Here is a 16250-nt window from a genome sequence, read left to right as displayed (position 1 = left end):
AAGCAAAAACCTTTTAAAGAAATGGTACATTTATCTTTTTTACACAAGGAAAGTTCACACCTTGAACAATGAATACCTTACATAACAAACAAAACCACAATCTAGGAACCATAGGAGACATTTTCACTGAAGCAGATGTTCAAGGAAACATATTTTGGTGTCATCTTTTATGAGTAATACAATATTAGTATTAGGGACATTTTGAAATATTTAAAAAATATTTAAAAACTCTAAATTAAAATCCACTATCTGGCTGAAATGTGGCAGAATGTAACTCTGTAAATGGACTTTGCAATGCTACATTAATCAACCCAAGGTCAAAGTTATATAGATTATTAGCTCTACACCTTCATGAATTCAGTCATCTGCCCCTTCTTAGAAGTGGGAAATTTCATTGCTTTCTATGAAAAAAACAGAGAGTTATTGTTATGTATGCAGGCTCCTGCATGGCAACAACCACCAGGGGGTGTTGACCTGAACAGTTTTGGCGGGAAACCCAGTTCGGCGGGAAACCTAGGGCCAACCCCATTGGTTGTTCGCCTACCTGGCTAGGTATTTAAGGAGGCCAGGTAACCCTCATTCCCCAGTACGCTACCCCCTTCCAATAAAGAGCTGAACACGTACTCCGGCTGGCGTCTCTTCCTTGCGTTGGACCCACTACACAACAGTTATGATCATATTTTACTTATAAGAGTGAAATAGAGATTCCAATTTAATTCATGCAGCAATTTTAAACAAAGGAAATATAAACTGAAGCCTCAATTTTTCCCCTAGTCTTCTATAAGTTTAATAACCTATTTTTTCTTATGAGTTGTAAGAAAAGGCAAACTTTCCTCTCTAGGACAAGTATTTTAGTGCCAAAATTTTAAAGGGGATATCTACAAGTCATTTGAGAGAAAAAGAATGGCAAAGGGATTTTTCTATTGCTATATTGGCACTCTTTTATCTGTGATCATTACAGACAGGGCTTTTTTTTGTCATAGAACGCTCAGAACGGAGTTTCGGCACCTTTTTTGGATGGAACCTTGTAGGGTAGGCAAGGTGGGTTGTATGACGTGTGAGTTTCGGCACCTTTTTCTTTTACAAAAAAAGCACTGATTACAGAAATCAAGTAGACTGTATAAGCAGAACAGTGATATGACTTATCTGCCAGCTCTTCTTTTGGATACAGAGATTCCTGTTGCCCAGGGCTACCAGCTCAATTTCTAAATACAAGAATGAACTAAGCTGCTGCCTCACTGTTTTATATGCAAAACAAATATATCTAGATAAAACTACTCCAGATATTAAAATCATGAGATTTTAATAGAAATAAATGAGCTGATATTCCAAAATGTACATATCTTTTTATCCCCCGCAGTTGAGTTTAATAATACTTTTATTTTCCTTATAAATCAAGAGAATAGATCTTGGGAAAGTGAGCTTATTATTGTTGAAGTGTACATCTATAGCTGCTCATGTTCTGTATCTCATCTTCTTCAGCTGAAATAAGGATTGAACAATTTGTTCACAAACAGCCTCATCCAGAGAACTATATTTTCATATATACCAGGACTTTGAAGGACATACTGAGTTTCTTCAAAAGCAACTCATTAACTACATTGAAAGACTATATTGTCTTACCAGAAACAGAACAGAGCACCTCCACACCTCCTGATATTCATCAGGAGTTACAAGCAGTAAGTGTTCTTTCCTCTCCTACGTGCAAAGTTATGTATAATCTCACATGCACATAAATTCATGTACATACACTTGTATCACCAGCATATGGCCAGAAGGTTTTGTGTGCCGGACTTTTGTTGTGCAGTCATCACTTCATTCTAACTTATTGTAACCCAGTACATAACAGCTTGACAGCTGTTCTTCTGTCAGTAACAGCTTTCTGGAATTCTTGAGAACTCAAGTTCATGATATCATATTTAGCCATCTTGAGTCTACCCTTATAGCAGGAGATGCTATTCCAACTATTTGGAGAAATAACTGTTTCTATTCAAGAACCACAGGGTTATTCTTATATTCAAAAACATATTTAACATTTGCAAATAACAAGGAATAGAATTGGATTCATAAGCAAGCTCAACATATTACTCAGACTGATTCAAAGATTTATTTTATACATACATGATGATGCAATCTTCAAATTATAGAGAAATTACTTTGTTAATCATTAACACAATACCTGTAACCTAACCTAAGACAGCAAAGAGAAAGGCAACAGCATTTTCAAAATATGACAGGAAAGGTAGAGCAAGGGACTTTCCAGGGTTTGGACAATTATACTGACCAAGAGAAATTCAGACTCTGGATAGTATCAAACAGGCATGAAAATACATGTGTCCACTTTGGATCAGAGCCATCCTATGTTAAACAAACAATGACAATAAAAGCAAGTTATTACTGTTTTGTGAAGTGAGAAACTTTGAACAAGAATAATACTCAATATTTAAACTAAAAAGCTTAAAGTTGCCAAATTTGACTTTTGTAATAATGATGATCTGAGGGATTTTATCAGTTTGAGCTAATGTGCTGTGATTGCAATCTGAGAATCTTCCAGTTGTCCTGGATTTTTATTTTAGATATTTGAAAAGTCACAAAAGTTAACAAATTTTCATAATCTTTCTTGTTTTTGAATACTGAGGATGTAACAAACTTTTTTTTAACGAATGACTGCCCAAGTCTAAAAAAAAGTCCAACTGGTAGCAAGGGATGCTCATTTTGTACATGACATCAATAGTCTTCAGAAAACTATTGGACATGCTGATCTGCAAGTTAAGTTCTCTTTTCATGTCCTGCTTTACACACACTCAAACTTCTGATTAGGCACAGCTTATTTCTATATTGCTATTCCTTTCAGATGAAACTTGAGCAAAACTAAACAAAACAACAGTTTTGAAAAACAGTAAGGTAATCTATACCTAGTTTCATATTCCTTTTGTGTACACATCAAGATGTTTCTTAGATTCTAGCCCTCAGGACAAATGAGGCTTACACAAACATACTCCCTGCAATCTGGTTGAGGTTAACTTGCAATATTAGCATAACATGACCCTTTGTAGCGATAAAGCACAAGTATACCAAGTAATATAAGGCAACACAAGTTGCTTTGCTGATTATCTGCTGTAAAAGGCCAGATTTGAAGGGCCTGCTACAGTTGACACAATTAATAATCTAAAAGAGACAGAAAGCTTTGTAAGAATCTTTATCATAATGAATGTCAAGAGACACGATTCTTTGCAGGTTAATCAACAAATACTTAACATAGCTAAATAGATATGTGTGATAATCCTGGTAACACTTAGGCAAAGGCATTTGCATTATAATTTTAAAGCTACAGATATTCCATGTATGATGTTTGAACCAACAAAATACAATTTGCCATCTCAAATAAAGAATTATGTACAGTAGAAGAAGGAATGTAGGCAGAGTTAGCAAGTGCTTGCTCCCTTACACATATTCATTGTTCACAATTTGCAAGATTCTAAAGAGATGTAATTCCCAAGTAATGTATTTAAAATCAAAATAAGGAACAACCTTTCCTGGACAGAATAGATTTTTTTTAATGGGAATCTCATAACTAGGCATGTATTTAAATATAAAATAAACTATTAAATAGATTATTAAATCTGTCTATTAGAAATCTGATTTTATTCATGTTCATACATTTGTGTAAATGTTAGGATTTTGTATTTAAGGTAGGATCAATATGTCTGTCTTTATGACTTTTAAATCTGCAACATATAATATTTGCACGATACTGAATTTTCTGAGTAATAGATTTAATATTTAGAAAGCTAAAAGGTTGAAAGCAGCAAACCATGAGTTCTAGTCCCTCGTTAGCCATGAAAATCAGCTGGGTGACCTTGGGCCAGGCTCTTCCTCTCAGCCTACCTTATCTCATAGGTGTTGTCCCCAAATCCAGGTCAGAGCCTGGTGCCAAAGCTGATTAAGACTACCAGACACAAGGTGCAGGATTGATTTCATTTTACTGAAGTGCTTCAGCAAAAGGGGTCCCAACCAGCAAAATGCCAGGACACAGAAAAAAGGATTCAACAAGCTTTTATACAGTTTTTCAAGGTGGGATGCAGAAGTATTGTCTAAGGAGGAGTTATCCATCAGGCACTCTACTGACTCAGTTTCAACTCTATGCCTTGTCTTACCCCTATGGGAACTCGAATTACTAGCTAGGAGACATTCCATTGGCTCAGAGTCTATTCCATACTTTATCTCTGTACATAATACAGTATACCAGGCATCTGGCTTTTGGTATCAGCCTTTGACCAATTACTGTTTAGGCAGGCTTTGCATGTACGCACTTCTCTTTCCTTTACCTTTGATAGGCAGGCCCTGCAGGTGCATATCTCTTCCTTCTTCCTGTTTGTATATATGCCAGAACAATGAAGACCTGCCTCATCATACGGTTGTTGTTTTGGGGAAAATAAGAGGAAGAAAGTGTGTTGGGTATGTTCATTGCCTTGAGTTATTTGTAAAAATAATAAAAGTGGTATACAAATAAATAAATAGATAAAACTTTTTAAGATTCTGTGTCAAATTCTCCGGTCTGCTCCTTTTTGTAATCTCCTCTCCCTATACATCTAAGAGTCCTCTTATTTATCAAAGTGTGAATTTTTACAATGACAGATTAATTTCTTTAACTGTACATGAACCAAAGCTTTGTATTCTTTCATATTATCATTTCCCCACCTGTAAATGGAAGAATATTCATTTCATTAATTAATTTGCTGAACCTATGAACAATATTGTAAGAGAGAGGAAGGAAGGATTTTGCTTTTCTTTTTCATTATAATCTTTAAAAATCTGTGCTGTTTTAATTTCAGCTCATCAAATTACATGAGATTCTTTTGACATGTAAAGGCTATGGAAGATATGGAAAGCAGGATCATTCCTTTGAAATATGATTTCCACCCAAATCGCTTATTTTTGAATTTTCTTATGCCTGATTTGTTTCCCTCATCTTTCCATCCTTTTTCCATCCGTTCGTCGCTTAGATAAATTATAAGCTTGTATATAGGACTGAATTGTTTATACTGACTTTTTTAACAAAAGATACTAGTAATAACAATATTTAGATAATTTTAGGAAGGAAGGAAGCAATATTTAGATAATGGAAGGAAGGAAGGAAGGAAGGAAGGAAGGAAGGAAGGAAGGAAGGAAGGAAGGAAGGAAGGAAGGAAGGAAGGAAGGAATTTTAAAAGGGAAATTGAGGACTGTCAAGATGAGAAATGCAGAATGAACCATGAGAAGGATGGACAACCTGTAGCATTCCTGATGCTGCTCAAGTACACTTTCGACAGCCACATGGCCTATGGTGAGATATATTGGAAACTACAGGTTATCAATTCTCAGTGGGCCATATATTACCTACCAGTGGTCACTTTTTCAGTCAGTTACAAAAATAGTCTGTAAAATATTTCTTTCCATTTTCTTCTTCCACACATATTTGTAAGGGTAATCCTTCTGACTGAGTTAAGAAGGAAGACATATTTTGTAAAACTCTTTTGCTGGGGGACAGCTACAGATGAATGAATCTAATCTTGTTGAAGGTCATGCTTTTATCCTGAAGTGCGCAATTTTTGAAATGTTTCTTTTCTCTATTCTTTCATAAACAACCTGAATTCCAACATAGCAACTGAATTATGAATGACAAAAAACTCTACAAAAGTTCATTTTATGACCAGTAACCAAGGTCAATAATTTGTTACCTGAGTGTTCCTGTCAATTGTATATAAATGATAAATCAAGTCATAACTATGTCACCACAGTGAAACATGAACATTTGAAAAGTTCCACGTGCATATGATAAATTATCTGCTTTTACATATTTCCAAGATGAATCAGGTTTCAATACTGATATAAATTTAAGAGTATATAAATCCCATTTAAATAATACTGCTATGGTGTCATCCTGTCCATTACATCAATGTTAACACTACAAAAGATATCAAATGGCAATAGCAATTTCTATCGATTGGGATAATGTGCTCTGAGCTACAGTTGAAGATTTTATCCCTTTAATATTCTTGCTCTACAAAACTGTGATTAGACAATTCAATAAAATGTTTGATTATTCCAGAATTTATTATACTGCCATGATTTAGGACAGAAAAATATCTCTCATTGGATCACAATGTAATCATAGCACAAATAAAACTCACTACTAATTACATTGATACTGATTAGCTAAAATTCTCGAATTTAGTTGAGTCGTTATAGGCCATCAATCATCTTCAACAAAAGCAAAATTTAATGTATCAAAAGAAAAGTTGTTTGAAAGTCTTTTGGATTTAATAAAAAGTGTCAGGCCCAAGAAAACAAAAACAACATGTAGAGTTACTTCTGAATAGTTTTTTTTAATTGTATTCACCGTAGACAGAAACCTTGTCAGACTAAAGAAACTGCTTGCATATCTATTAGATAAACTTTGTGATTTATACTTTGTGTATATTTGCTGGTGTGTGTGTGTGTGTGTGTGTGTGTGTGTGTGTGTGTGTGTGCGCGCGCCAACTGGGAAAGAAGCTCTCCCTCCAGTGGCTCTGGACAACATTCAACCACATTGATGACGATGATGTTATCCATCTAGTCAAGTCCAACTCTTGGCGATTCTATGAGCCAGTTCTCTCCACATCTTCTGATCTTGCACTAGTTTTTTGAGTTGTTCTATGCTCTGGCTGGTGCCAGCTTTGATAAGTGTCCAGCCAGTGTTCTTTGACATCCTGGCTTCCTTTTACCACTAACTCTTCCGAACATAATTGCTTTCTCCAGTGAATTCCCATGCATGACATGATCAAAGTAAGTGAGGCACAGTTTTGTGATTTTGCCTTCTAGTGACATGTCTGGTGTTATGTGCTCCGGTACTTGCATGTTAGTCACCTTTGCTGTCCAAGGAATATGCAGCAGCTTTCTCCAGCACCACAGTTCAAACAAGTTGATTTTTTTCCTGTCTTGCTTTTTTAAGGTCCAATCAACAACATTAAGACTAATAAATTTATTAATAAGATAACTTAGGGGAGTCAATTAGCATTACTTTTTTAAAAAAAAAATATCTGAACAACGTAATTGCACAGTGTTTGCTTGTTTGTTTATTAAGAAAATGTATATGGTTGCCCAACCCACTCAGTGACTCCAGGCAGCTTATAGAAGTAAAACTCCAAGTAAAAAGGCCTTCTATTGTTCTTTCCTAAATATTTATTCTACATGATGGATCATTGGCTTCTGTGAGAAATTTAACAAACATTACTTGCATGGAGCATTGATAAATATAAATTCACTTATTACAGGTTCAATATTATGTGGGAACCAGAATGCTACAATATTTTGATGCAATTTTGGTTGTAACATGTATTCATGTATGAATGCTTTTGTATGATGTATTCCATTCCCTGTCTTTTCTTTGAATGAGCACTTTTCAAGATGCATTTGCTCTTTCAAGGAATATATTATACTTTGACTGAAGGCTGCAAAGACTCAAGGCTATAATGTGAAACTGTGGATATAAATGATTCTTTTCTGTTTTATTTGCAAATTTGCTTTTGTTCAGAAAAAAAATGACTCCCAGAGGGAAGAAGAAGATCCTCTCCAAACAACACAGTGCTGCAGAACTGTCAGTCCAGTCAGGCGGACCAGGCCAGAATATCATAATAATAATAATAATAGTGGAAATTACATAAGAATAAGAATAAGAATAAGAATAAGAATAAGAATAAGAATAAGAATAAGAATAAGAATAAGAATAAGAATAAGAATAAGAATAAGAATAAGAATAAGAATAAGAATAAGAATAAGAATAAGAATAAGTTGGAAGGGACCTTGGAGGTCATCTAGTCCAACCCCCTGCTCAGGCAGGAAACCCTATACCATTTCAGACAAGTGGCTGGCCAGTCTCTTCTTAAAAACTTCCAGGGTTGGAGCATTCACGACTTCTGGAGGCAGGTTGTTCCACTGGTTAATTGTTCTAACTGTCAGGAAGTTTCTCCTTAGTTCTAGGTTGCTTCTCTCCTTGACTAGTTTCCATCCGTTGCTTCTTGTCCTGCTTTCAGGTGCTTTGGAGAATAGCTTGACTCCCTCTTCTTTGTGGTAGCCCCTGAGATATTGGAACACTGCTATCATGTCACCCCTCACCCTTCTCTTCATTAAACTACACATACCCAGTTCCAGCAACCGTTCCCTATATGTTTTAGCCTCCAGTCCCCCAATCATCTTTGTTGCTCTTCTCTGTACTCTTTCTAGAGTCTTGACATCTTTTTTACTCCGCAGAAAGGCTAAAACTACTTTTATAGTTCAGAAGCTGAAGAAGCTTCTTGGATGAGAAGCAAAATGTCTTCAAGGAAAAGCAAAGTCCAGTTGCCTTTTGAAAAAGCACCTTTGGAACAACCATGACCTGGATGACTGAGAATCTCAAGAGACGATTAATGGATCCAGGAAAAGTTAGTTGAGCTTTCATTAATTTGATGCGGTATTCTGGAATACTTTATGAACATTTAGGAAAAAATGCCATAATTACTAAGAACTGAATTAGTTTATATGAACATTATGCCAGAGCAATCTTATTTCCCTCTTTTTAAAAAAAAAAAAGTCAGTAACCAAAGGGACACTGTGGACTTAACATTCTTTGCTCTTATTTTAAATTAATGTATTTCCTATCATATGACTAAATAGATAAATCTGTGTCAAAACATCATCATTCTCAGAAAAACAGACATTTTAATGTCCTTCAAGACTCCCTTCAACAGTGAAACTGGTCTTTTGTAAATACTGAAGGCAGTCCTCTAATCAATATTTAGCAGCTTGCTGAATTTGCTAACTTTTACTTGTTTTTCTGTTTTTTTCCAAGGAAGCATATCCTTTTCATCTTTGCTTTTTTAACCAGTTGCAGAGATATTGAAAGCAGAAGCTTCAGTCAGTATGCCCTTAGCAAAGAACTATAAGGAAGATTTAAAAAGAAAATGGAATTGTTAACAAGAGAGATTGTTTTAAATAGTTCTCATTAAATTCATATCTTCCTCAAATGCAAGAGCTCTTTTAGACAGCAAGTAGTGGAAAAAATATGACAGGCATAAATCTTACAGGAGATATGCCCTCACCTGTGCTCATGATTACTTCCTGAGAGACACCAAAAATTAATAATGTGCAAACTGAGCTTTTAAGACAAAGCCTGGTAAAGGACTATAGCCAGTTTCCTGCCAATACAAGGGAGATTTTGGGCAATGTGCATAATTCATCATCCTTCCCAGTAGCCAGTCTCTTGATCCCCTTTCATAATAATAGTTATTTGTCAAAAGGCTATAATTTCTGCTTCCGTCAAATGGATTTAACAGTAATTAATAATCTCATCCTGTCTTCATGGATGACGATAGGAGCCAATAACAAAAGAATAATCCAATGTTAGCTGGAAGACTATAGGGTATTAATTAAAGCTCTTTCCAGCTACCATGACTGAAAATATGCCAATGTTATGCACCAGCATTATATTACATTGACATAATTATCCTGGTGCAGAGGGCATTTTCAAGAAAACTAAAAAATCAGAGGAAATATAAAAATTGAAAATACTTAGGATGATTTATAGCTTGTCCATCTCATGGTGTATAAGAAGCAGCTGCTTATGGCAAAGATGCCACCTGTGCCTTGTGGCTCACATTCAACCCCTCTTCTATCACCACCACTCCATGTACACTTTTCTCAATTTGGACCAAATTCAACGAGTTTTGAAGCAGTTGAGTACCAAGGTGTGACTGTAGACTGGCAACAACTGGACATGTCTATTATACCTAGGGATATACCAATTATACACCAGCTCAGTCTAATAAATACTATCATTTGTTTTAACTCTTTTTGGAATTAACTCTATTTTGACATTCAGGAATGAAGGAATTTTATGTGCCACAATATAAAATCTTATATAGTGAGGTGAAAAGTTGAACCAGTTTAAAGGGTCTAGACCAGGGGTAGGCAACCTCAGCTCTTTTATGACTCATGGACTTCAACTCCTGCTGACTCAGGAATTCTGGGAGTTGAAGTCCATGAGTCATAAAAGAGCCGTGGTTGCCTACCCCTGGTCTAGACCTTCCCCTCCCAAGGACTCTGAAAAAGTCCCCCAGTGTGACTGTGGAATCTTTGGCAGCTGGGAATGCTTATATTGTTAAAGAGGACAATTGCTTACAGAACAGCAGAGATGGTGAAGGCTTTTATGTTTCTTCTACTATGTACAACTATTTACAGCAATTAGGCACATCTATTTACTACATCACCCTTCTTCCAGCTCTCTCTCAAGGCTATTCACTAACAACCGCCTGCTGCACTAATCTCTCTCTTGGCATTAAGGGGCAGTTGAAAGAAAGTCCTCTTTGCTTGTTTTATATTTTATATTTTGTACTTATATACTGTATGGGGTACATTGTGGGGGTTTGTTTCTTTTTTCCCTTTGGTTTATTGTTTGATTTTTATGCTGTTCACTACCCAAGTTGGGCTACCTTATTCATCTTAAAAACAAAGAAACAAATATATAAGTTACCTTATTCCTTCTTTCTCCTCCTCTTTCTCCCTTCAGTTTCTTAGACTCCGAGGGTAAAGTGGGAGGCTATCCTGGCAGAAGAGAAGCAAAATCCTGAAGATAAATAAACTTCCTTGCTTGTTTATTTATTAAACATCAGTAGAGATCTAAAACAATTAAATGGCCAATGGAGGCAAAATCAAGCAAAAGTATCTAAATATCTTTAATATGCACAAAGCCCTATAACAGGGGTAGCCAACCTTGGCTCTTTTATGACTCATGGACTTCAACTCCCAGAATTCCTGAGCCAGCCATGCTGGTTCAGGAATTCTGGGAGTTGAAGTCCATGAGTCATAAAAGAGTCGAGGTTGCCTACCCCTGCCCTATACTGTGGAGGCATGGATAATTATGTCTAAAACAGCACGTGTTGTGTGTCTGACCGTAAGCTGCACCTTATTGATTTATTGATTGGTTTGTTTTGTTTTGATTTTTAATCTCGCCTTTATTACTAACTAACTCCAGGAGGCAAACATACCTAATACATCTTCCTTTCCCTCTTTTTCCTTAAAACAACAACCCTGTGTGATGGGTTGGGCTGAAAGAGAGTGATTGTCAAAAGTCACCAGTCAGCTTTCATGCCTCAGGCGGACTCCCGGTTTGCGTGGTTGCCAGTCTGCTCCTGGATCCGGGTGCTGGTTTTGTCCTTTAAAGAGCTTCAAGGCCCAGGGCCAGATCATTTGAGGGACATCCTCTCCCTGATTGCATCTGCTCGTCCCATCACATCCTACAAGAGAGGCTTGCTGTTGATCCCATCTCTCATCAGCGACACTTGATAGGCCCAAGGAAGCAGGACTTCTGTGCCATGGTGCCTGCCTTATGGAATATTCCCCCCATCCCAAAGTGACATCAGCTCCATCATTACTTATTTTATGGACGTCTCTGAGACCTGGCTATGTTATCAGACCTGAGATCCTCAAGGAATCAATGAGATCTTGAGAGTGCACTGTTACTAACTGAATCTTTTGTGAGTGCTTTTAAGAGCCTTGGTGGAGCAGTGGGGTAATGCCTCCTTAAGTAACACCAGCTGCCTGCAATTAGTGCAGGTTCGCATCCCACCAGGCTCAAGGTTGACTCAGCCTTCCATCCTTCTGAGGTAGGTAAAATGAGGACCCAGATTGTTGGGGGCAATTAAGCTGACTTTGTAATAATGCCGCTTGGGGTGTGTGTGAAAGCCCTAATAAGCAGGCATATACATAGAATGAAGGCTACTGCTAAGTTTGTAAGCCGCCCTGAGTCTTCGGAGAAGGGCGGGATATAAATGGAATTAAAATAAAATAAATAAAATAAAATAAATATATACAGTAGGTAGTTCTCAAATTACAATATTCAATTAGTGACAGTTCAAAATTATAACAGGACTGAAAATAGTGACTTATGACCATTTTTCACACTCATGACAATTGCAGCATCCCCATCATCATGTGATTTACATTCAGATGCTTGACAACTGATTCATATTTATCATGGCTGCAGGACTCAGGAGTCATGTGCTCCCCTTTTATGACTTTTGACAAGCAAAGTCAATGAGAAACCAGTTTCACTTAACAACCACGTGACTAACTTAACAACTGCTTAACAAATGTGGCAAGAAAAGTTGTAAAATGGGATAAAACTCATTTAACAAATTTCTCACTTAACATAAATTTGGGGCTCATCGTAAGTTGAAGACTACATACATTGTGGGAATAATAGGCATCCCTCCATGTATATTAATAACTGCTTCTTTGAGGGAGGGTGTTTTCCCTGCCGCCTTGAAAGAGGCGGTGGTGAGGCCCCTCCTCAAGAAGCCTGCCCTGGACCCGGCAATTTTGAATAACTATTGTCCTGTCTCCAACCTTCACTTTTTGGTGAAGGTTGTCAAGGGTGTGGTAGTGCATCAGCTCCCTCTGTTCCTGGAGGAAACTGATTATCTTGACCGGTACCAATCAGGTTTCAGGCCCGGGTATAGCACGGAGACGGCATTGGTTGCGCTGGTGAATGATCTCTGGCGGGCTCGGGACAGGGGTTGTTCCTCTGTCCTAGTCCTATTAGACCTCTCAGCGGCTTTTGATACCATCGACCATGGTATCCTACTGTGGTGTCTCAGGGGATTGGGAGTGGGGGGGCACTGTTTTACAGTGGTTCTCCTCCTACCTCCTGGGCCGCTGGCAGTCGGTGTTGATGGAAGGGCAGAGGTCCGCCCCGAGATCTCTCATTTGTGGAGTCCCTCAGGGGTCGGTCCTCTCTCCCCTCCTGTTCAACATCTGCATGAAGCCGCTGGGTGAGCTCATTTGTGGTTTCGGGGTGGGGTATCACCAGTATGCTGATGATACCCAACTTTTTCTTTCCACCCCGAACCAACCCAGTAATGCCCTCACCGTGATGTCCCGTTGCCTGGAGGCGGTCCGGGTTTGGATGGGGAGAAACAGGCGTCTCAATCCTGCCAAGACTGAGTGGCTGTTCATACCGGCATCTCGGACTGACCAGCTTTTTCCATCATTAACAATAGGGGGTGAGGTGTTACCCCCTGTTGATAGGGCTCGCAACTTGGGCATCCTCCTGGATTCACGGCTCAGTTTTGAAGATCATATAGGAGCCGTGACCAGGGGAGCTTTTACCCAGGTTCGCCTGGTGCGCCAGTTGCGGCCCTATCTGGACCGAGATGCCCTACGCACAGTCACTCATGCGCTCATGACCTCCCAGTTAGACTACTGCAATGCTCTCTACATGGGGCTGCCCTTGAGGACCACTCGGAGGCTTCAACTGGTGCAGAATGCAGCCGCATGAGTTGTGATGGGAGCTTCCCGATACTCCCATGTAACACCTCTTCTCCATTAGCTACATTGGCTTCCGGTTGCCCTCCGGGTGAGATTCAAGGTGCTGGTAATGACCTATAAAGCCCTAAATGGCTTGGGTCCAGACTATCTAAGGGAACACCTGCTGCCGGCATCATCTTCCCATTGTCCTGTGCACTCCCACAGGGAGGGCCTTCTCAGGGTACCGCCGGTTAATGAATGCCGATGGGTTATTCCCAGGGGAAGGCCGTTCTCTGTGGGTGCACCTGTCCTATGGAACCAACTACCTACGGAACTTAGGACTGCCCCTGACCTTTGCTCATTTCGCCAGGACCTGAAAACTTGGCTTTTCGAGCTGTTTGGCCCAGACTGAGGGGTTTTTAATTTTAATTGGGTTTTAGATTTACTTGGGGCTTGAATTTAATTAATTTAATTAATTGATTTTAATTTTTGTATTTTATGGTTTTAACTGCCCTGTAAACCGCCCTGAGTCCTACGGGAATAGGGCGGTATACAAATTCAATAAATAAATAAATAAATAAATAAATAAATAAATAAATAAATAAATAAATAAATAAATAAATAAATAAATAAATAATTAATCAGACAGCTACTATCTGTATTATGCAGCTTTCTACCCTAGCTTCTTTTTCTTATTGTTATTTTTTTTCTTGGCATGTAAAAAATATAATAAAGCAAATTAATATGATCAAGCACATAAATCACAGACCTTTATATCACTGCAAAGCAAACAGACAGCACAGAATGGGGGATATGTTAAGTATCTTCTCAGTTTTCTCTTACTGGAATGAAAATCAAATGGTGTAGAAAATCTATAATGAAATCAGTTTTCAAGGATTTTTAAAACTAAGAGATCAAGTGTATTTGCCTTGGCTGTTATAAAATTATCTACTTATTTAACCGTATCCTGTCATATTTTTAAAAGTAGAATTCTTCCCTGCTTTAATTTTCAAATTCATTCAAATTTGAGAAACATATTTAATGTGTTTCATTATCTTTGCAATAAGAAAATTTCTGGTAAAATGGAAGGTTCTTATTCCTACTATACTAATTATTGGAGAAACTGTTAAGCAGAGAATACATTTTCCTCAAAACAAATAACTTCATTTCCCAAGCTGCATCCTATTATGTCTATTTGCATTACTGAGAAGACATTAAGTTTCACAATGGTTTATAATGCAGAGTGACTAATGCACCAGCCACTGAGATATTTACTTCTCAGTTGAGTTTCAGTATATCAGCCATTTTAAAACCAAAATCGACCCACATAATCTTGTCATTACTGGACTGTTTGTTATCACTCATTTGATAGCTTTAGAAAGTTACAAAGAAAAAATTAATTCTAATTTTGGATCAAATCTGAGCAGACATTATGTATAAAATTACAGCTTAAAATGACACCTGCCTACTCTCTAAAATTCAGGAAAAATTATCACTTTACTAACTTCAGTATTGTCATATCCAGAATTAGACCAAAGCAATTAGAAATATAGTATCTGCTGCAGAAAATACATGGAAAATTTCTCCATTAAAACATTTACCTAAGAGAAAATTTCAAATAAATAGATGTTTGAACAAGAAAGAAAAAGAATCCAATTGCCCTTGTATATGTTACCATTACTAGGAATAATATGTTCCTGAGAAAAGTTCATGTCACTATGAACTAAATCATCAGCAACACAGGGACCTTTTAAAACAACTTCCAGCAAATTTAATTTAGGGTTTTAGCACACATCCAACAGGAAACCTTTCCCCAGAGATAATTATGTAAGAACACTAGGGGATTAACAAATACAGGTTATTTTACAAGGAAGACTTAAATCTACTCAAGGTTATTCCATCTTTCCCTTTACAGGCTCTCACCAGATTAGCCCTTGGGAACAGCAGCATCCATAGGGAGAAGACAAAATGAAAGGCAAAATTGTAGAAATGCCATTGTGATGTGAGGCAAACTGCTTTAATACATACATTAATGTTACATTTATGCACAGAAGGGTTGTGGCTTGCATTGCAATGCTGCTTATGTCATCTTGCCTTTATGACCTTATCTTGCAGATACCAATGCTCAGATAAGAATCCATCAGGAAATCCCAGGTTGTAGATTGAACCAAGAAGTTGAGAAAAGCATCCCAGAAGAACATCGTGGACATTAAAGAGTAGATTCTTCCATAGTATTGCCAAGAAAAGTGCATGGATGCCTCCATGAAGTCACCATCCTATTTCTGAAAGTACTATAGGCTGAATCAATGCATTGCTTTCTTGAGAACATATCAAAGTAAATGAAGTCACTGGAATGATGAAAGGAAGAATTTAGAGTTTAAAAGTCTGCAGGCGTAGCTAAATCTTAACCAACAGAACTTTTATTTCCCTTAAGATGCAGAACCTGGAGCAGGTAGCCACTGGAAAAACTGTGAAAATGAACAGCTGCAAAAAATAATAATGCAGGAAACAGAATTTTGCAAAAAATAAATCTTTGCTGTTACCAGTTTATGCTTCAAACACAGAAAAGCAGACATTATGTATGGACATCTGATAACATCAACTTCAAAGAACTATAATTAAAACAAAAAAAATGGAGAAGTGCTTCCGATCATCCAAGACATTTCTAGGTGAAGACTCTGGAACAGGCTCAAATATACAGGTTAAATTTGGAAATTACAATGGGGTATCAGCAATATATGAAGAATATTTATAGCCAGAATATAGAATCAGTATAATGAACATTTTGTGTAACTTATATCAAAGAGTATCTAAAGAAAAGATAAGAATCAGAAAAACCTAAGTAGAAAAAATATTCCCAAAATTTCAAAGAGGGATGGAGAATGAAAGATTTGGACTATAAAAAATATGTACAAAGACTGAACAGAGCCTTCTGAAGTCAAGCAACA

The 16250-nt window shown here is 37.4% G+C and overlaps 1 protein-coding gene across 1 annotated transcript in view; it reads right to left on the bottom strand.

The window, feature by feature from the left end:
- Positions 1 to 16250, bottom strand: part of METTL4 (methyltransferase 4, N6-adenosine) — a 197342-nt gene that overhangs the window by 74351 nt on the left and 106741 nt on the right. The window contains exon 8 of the transcript XR_014026108.1: positions 10529 to 10599. The gene's annotated coding sequence lies outside the window, so the exon portion shown is untranslated. The remainder of the gene's footprint in view (positions 1 to 10528; positions 10600 to 16250) is intronic.

This window comes from Vipera berus (assembly GCF_964194415.1).
Source record: "Vipera berus genome assembly, chromosome: 3".
Lineage (NCBI taxonomy): Eukaryota > Metazoa > Chordata > Lepidosauria > Squamata > Viperidae > Vipera > Vipera berus.
This window is presented reverse-complemented; position numbering and strand designations above follow the sequence as displayed.